Source organism: Equus przewalskii, chromosome 15 (genome assembly GCF_037783145.1).
Source record: "Equus przewalskii isolate Varuska chromosome 15, EquPr2, whole genome shotgun sequence".
NCBI classification, from domain to species: domain Eukaryota; kingdom Metazoa; phylum Chordata; class Mammalia; order Perissodactyla; family Equidae; genus Equus; species Equus przewalskii.
The window spans coordinates 16,793,085-16,799,084 of record NC_091845.1 but is presented as its reverse complement, the minus strand read 5'-3'; the positions used below and the strand labels follow the sequence as shown (position 1 = coordinate 16,799,084).

General features: G+C 45.3%; 1 protein-coding gene across 24 annotated transcripts in view; it reads left to right on the top strand.

Moving 5' to 3' along the window:
• Positions 1 to 340: 340 nt before the first annotated feature.
• CHL1 (cell adhesion molecule L1 like) overlaps positions 341 to 6,000 on the top strand; it is a 211,558-nt gene continuing 205,898 nt past the window's right edge. For 3 of the 24 annotated variants that reach the window (XM_070576762.1, XM_070576754.1, XM_070576740.1), the window contains exon 1: positions 462 to 911. The gene's annotated coding sequence lies outside the window, so the exon portion shown is untranslated. Of the gene's footprint in view, positions 912 to 962; positions 1,248 to 1,480; positions 1,935 to 6,000 lie in introns of those variants that run through there. The other 21 variants (XM_070576761.1, XM_070576753.1, XM_070576739.1 and 18 more) reach the window with 17 other exon arrangements.

Below are 6,000 nucleotides of genomic sequence, written 5' to 3'. Positions count from 1 at the left end.
TTGTGTGGAACTGATAAGGCATCAGAAATGGCCCTTTGCCTTGGAAATAAGCATGCAGGGTTTTCTTCCATCCTATCATAGTGAATTAATACAAAATAGGAAAAACGTTGGGGAACAATATGGTAAAATTATAGACCATAAGCATTTAGACAAAATTTTTAAAAATGGTAACAGTGGAAGGTGCTGAAATTTATGTATGTAATAATTTGGCAGCTTATAGTAGAAGCATCTTTTGTAAATTAAATAGCAAGCCCCACCGTGCCTCTAAATGAGGAAGGAAAGCAAAAAGAATATTTTTAATAGGTCCATGGCATCACATCCCTCCAACGTGCCGTAATGGGGGAAATCAGACTGGCGACTCGTGTCTGGAATATGCACCGAATGGAATCATCAGGAGGGGGAGGGGTGTCTTTAAAAATCTCTCTTTTGCGGATAAAAGGGGTAGCGATTCCACCTCTTTTGACCATAAATGCTGAAAACGACCAGCAAAGTTTTGGCTTCGTCCCTTGTTTTTTACCATGAAATAAAAGTCTTCCGTCTGTAACTCTCCCTGTCCCATGGGAGTGTGCAAAGGGAGGGAAAACAAGCGGCGTGGGTGAGGGGTGGCGGAGCAGAACCGAGGAAGAGAGGAGAGGCGCGAGCCAGCCTCTGCCAGGAGGGCGTGGAGCCGAGCGCAAGCCAGAACAGGTCCTGCGTCCTCGCGGCCGGTGCCAGCGGAGGGCGGGGCGCGGCCGGTTCTCCTCGGAGCGACTCGCGTGCGGATCAGCCCGGAGCGCCGGCAAGAAACTCCCCTGGATCCGCGCGGTGCTGCCGGACCCTGCACGTCCTCCTCCTGCTCCAAGCCAGCTCGGGGGGAAGTTTCCCCCAGGGAAGGTACCGAACGGATCAGAAGCGACTCAGGTGTATCAGAGGTAGGGGCGATTTGCATCTGTCTTGCTAGCTCTGGGGGGAAGAGCCAAGTCACCGATAGCCAACTCTTAGGGCGAGATGTAGGGAGGATTAAGGGTTTGCTCCTGGGAGGAGGGGATCAACCCCATTGTGGACAGGAAATGGTGCGCAATCAGGGCTCCATTCTTGCCCAAAGTGGGATGGTGCAGGTCCCTCAGCTCTAACCCTGGAAGAGACACCCCCTCACCCAGCCCCGCCCCCTGGTGGCTGAGGCTGGATTCAGACAGCTCCGGGTCAGTCGGATGGAGTAAAGGCGGTCCTCGAATCCTCCAGCTCCCACTTTCTCCTCCAGGTCACTGGTAGGTTAACCCTGTCATTCCTACAACCTCCCTTACCCCTACCCCGCCCTATTCTCTGGAGAGAATTCCACAGCCTCCTGAAGGTTCCAGCCCTCTCTCGAGTGGGTGGTCGGAGGTCCAGCTGGGGTGGAGGTCAGTCCTGGCCTCATTCCTCCCTGCCCGAGACCTACTCTTGGGTCGTAGGGCTCAGTTCCTTCCCCTCTCCCCCCAGCCCTATCTTGCTCCCACTCTCAGGAGAGGATTCCGGATCCCAGTGGGGTTCCGTGCACGCAGCCAGCTTCATATGGGGGATCTGTGGACTGGTGGGTTGAGGGGGCGAGTAAACGGGGAGGGTTAGGAGCTCCACCTCCACAGACTGCCGTGGGGGCGAGAGGGCAGGCCAGGGTCCTGGTTGCCATGGCTCCCTGGTAGCCGAGCTGGGGGAGCTAGAGATGCCAGTCACGGATGGTCCCTGCTTCCTCTTTGTGCCTCTCTCTCTTTTTTTGAGTGAGAGTGTGCGTGGGGAGGGAGCAGGGAGAAAGTGATTAATTTGGAGAGCAGGGATTGGAGCCGGGAGGCTGGGGAAAGCCACCCCCTTCTTTCCCACTCCTCTTGCTCGCGGCGAGCCGCACTTTCTCAGTCAGGGGCAGGGCTGAGGAATTCCTGCAAAAAACCAGGGGTCGGAGAAGCCGCCGCCGCGCCGCCCAGGTACCCACGCCCGGAGCCGCGCCCTGGGGCGAGCGCGGGGTGGTGGCCGGGCTGTCAACCGGGAGGGCGGGCAGGGGAAGCGGTGGGAGGCAAGTGGCCGAGGGCAGGTTTGTAGTTGCACGGCAGGGCGGCGCCGCGCGGACAGAGCCGCCGGCTCAGCGCTCAGCTAGGGGCGCCGGCCTCAGCCCCGCCCGCGCAAGCCATGGAGAAGCCCCCAAGCCGGCCGGTGGCCACCCGGGCACGCGCGTGCGCTACTGCGCGCTCCCTGGAACGCCCCGGGCGGGAGTGGCGGGGGGCTGGGGGGGATTGCGCGTGCGCGCGGAGGTGGGCAACTAGTGAGCCACCTGGACCAGCTCATGGCAGAGTCTTTCTGGGTGCCCACGTGGGATGGAATTCCAGCTCCACCATCTCTGTGATGTGTGATTTTGGACGAGCCATTTAGCTACTCCGTGCCTCAGTTCCCAGTTCCCCCTTTTAAAGAATAGGGATAATGTCAATACCCTTATTGAGTCGTTGCACGACTGGAATGAGATAATCCAAATAGACAGTTTAGCCCCTTGTCTGATGCGTAATAAACATTCAAAAGTTATAGTTGCTGATGGTGTTACTGTTATGAATTAATCCTCAAATTAATTAGATATGGTGGGTTCTTCATTCTCTGCATCGTTATTTAAGGCAAAATAGTTTTTTCTAATTTTAGAAAATATCAATTAATATTAGTATTACTGGCCAGTCCAACTCCTACAGAACTGTGGATTGCAGCAGATTGGAAGATACAAACTGACCAACTCCTGGTCAAGTTGGCTTGTCAGTATATTGATTAAGAGAGAAGCTTAGAAAGCTATTTTTTTTTTTAAAGATTTTTATTTCTTTTCCTTTTTCTCCCCAAAGCCCCCCAGTACATAGTTGTGTATTCTTCGTTGTGGGTCCTTCTAGTTGTGGCATGTGGGACGCTGCCTCAGCGTGGTCTGATGAGCAGTGCCATGTCCTCGCCCGGGATTCGAACCAACGAAACACTGGGCCACCTGCAGCGGAGCGTGCGAACTTAACCACTCAGCCACGGGGCCAGCCCCAGCTTAGAAAGCTATTTGAAGAAACTTTTAGTGACAGGAAAAAAAAGAGTTTATTCTATGACTTTGTATGTAAGACTTTGTGTTTCCTCTTTCACGTGCTGATGTTGCAGTTGGATTTGTCTTAATTTCAGTCTCTTTGTGGTAGACCACTCTATGGCTTTCATAATTTAATTTGATTCTAGAATCTAGCGTGTAAACCACCTTTCCATTTCATGGCCTTAAGTGCTGCCGTGGATTTACCTCCAGTAATGGCAGAGCATAGTGCATAATCATTCCTTGCAAGCTCCTGAATATTGTCCATGAATAAATGGAGACAAAAAGTTCTTTCTGGGCAGGTGTGAGTACTGGCTATGGCAGGTCATTAGAAATCTCTTTGGGGGCATGTCTGTATCCACTCTACTGCGTGAGTGCAGGACTATGATGATTAATATATGCTTTCCAGATTGTTCTCTGTTGCAAATATACTTATGGGTCCTTTCCTTTTTAAAGAAAAGGCTGTAGATGTCTATTGCTGCCTCGTGGTTATACAGATACTCCAATTTACCTGGTCATAAGCAAACTACACACCCCATGGAACTAACTGCAGGTCTGATAGGATTTGATATTGCATATAATATATTTGTTACCTTTAATTTACCCATTAAATGAACTGGTTTTCAATAAAAATTTAAAAACTCATTTGCTTATTAAAATATAGGCATGTCTTGGTGGATCTGAAGCAAGTACAACCAGACACATGTCACCATCACAAAGCTCCTTATAATTTTTACAAAATAGACCTCATCTAGGAAAATATTGGCTGGACAGAAGCTTGATTTTGTAGTGTTACTTCTGAAATCTTTGAGGCTAGAACGCTGTTTGAGCCAGCATTACTTTGTTGCAATAATTAGGCTGATTCATTTTTATGGAGAATTAAATAAGAGTAATGATGAAGACTGATTTCGGATTCTACTAGTCTTTATCTCATAAAGGAAAATTAAGTAATAGAGGGGCTAATGGCATCAGATTTGAAGGAATGAGCATCAGGAAGCCCTGTGAGTATCAATTCAGATAGCAGAATATTGCTTCAAGTTTGACTTTTGCATGACAGCACCCCATTCTTCACAGTGAATATGTCATCTTTAAAAGGTACCTTGAGGAATTAGCGTGACAGCTTGCCTGAAATTCATGTGATCATTTACATATTGTCTCCCAGGAGCATTGGCATTAAATGTTTCATTTATTGGAAATTATTTTGCCCTTTGATTTATGACAGCCAACAGTGCCACAGAGTCTAATGTATTTTAGAAATGAAAATTTAGCTTTTCACTATTTTGTATTTTCCCTAAAAATCTAAGCAGTGATGCACATGGAAAGCTTAAGGTAGGCCAAAGACAAAAGGTGACAGAAGGAAACCGTGACAGATGGGGAGTGTTGAGTCTGAATTTGGGGAGCTAACTGACATGTAAAGGTATAATCTTGAGGACCCACTTGTCTCTATAGTAAGGCTGTTTGCAATGATGTGCTGTATTATCTGATTCAATCAGTGCTCCTTGTTATTTTTTCAAATCGAGACTGAGAATACTATATTTTCAATTATGAACATTTTGATTACAGCTTCGTTCTAACTAACTAATTCAGTCTGAAGAGAATGCAATTATTATGGTGATTTACATACAATATGCTAAGTTAACACAGCTAATGAGTGAAAGCATAATATTCTTTCTATTCATTCCTGAAAAAATATTGTGCTAAGCGTTCTTTCAAAGAAAAGAGTACATTATTCCCCAGCATTTTATGTCTACCTACAAGTAGAATTGGCATTGAGCCATTTTCTCGACTATTAAAGTGACGTCTCTCACATTTTGGCGATCACATGCTTCTCACCGTTTTTAAGGGGGGATGGAAACAATTCTCAATTTAATTAGATATGGTGCTTTCTCCTTTCTCTTTATCTCTATTGGAGGAAAGATTCTGTATTTTTCTAATTTTGGAGGCTGGTTACCACCTTAAACATTACTAATTACTGCAGTTTATTTTATGTGTTTTGCAATGGTGTAGTTAGTTAATTATAGCTTTCTCATTAGCACCATGTAGAGAATAATGAATTAACACATCCCTTTGATAAAGAGAACATCCAAGTTTATCTTCCGAGAATAAAAGTGTTATTGTGTTACCGAAAGTCACTATAATTTTCCCAAGAAACAAATTGGTTGGAATTCTCTAGCACTGGGATAAGAAGCTTGATGAATGAGTTGGATTGATCACAAACAAGTGGGAGTAGAGCTGTGGTTGCTTGGCAACCTAACATTATTCTGCAATTTCTTCTGGTATATTTATCCAGTAAACTAGAAAATTCTGTTTTGTTAACGAATGTTTTTAGTCAGTGCACAAATAGACCATAACTAATTGAGATTTTATGTATTGTGGATAAAAAATGATCCTGCTTACCTTCCCATTGTGTTTAGATAATAAAAATACAAAGAGACAGCATATTCTGTTTTCAATTTTTTTATTTTCTGTAAAAAATGTTAATTTCATTTTCACATTAGTTTGTTCCTACCAAAAGATTACAGCTTGTTTATCTCTTTGGAAGTGAAATGATTAGGAGCGTGTGTGTGTGTGTGTGTGTGTGTGTGTGTATTTATTTACTATTTTTCAGTAAGAATCAGGAATAGAGTTCGAACTAAGATGAATTCTTCAAAAATCATGGTATGCTGGTTAAAGTAACAATTTGGTAAATTTAGGGAGGCATAAACATCCAATCCAAATGATGCTGGCAGATGATGATAAGAATAATAAATGTATTGAATTTGGCAAATATAAAAATACACTCTATTCTTTGACCAGGGTTTCTTCTCTGGGTGGTCTTATATTCTCTCTTCCAATGTTTTGGTGCAGCTCGTTCCCCTGTAGTTTCAAAGGAGCTCAGCAAAGCCATTCGTTGCCTATCTTCTAAAATCACCTCTCCCTAACTCCAGGGACTACAATTTATCATTTCCTATTCAGCCTAT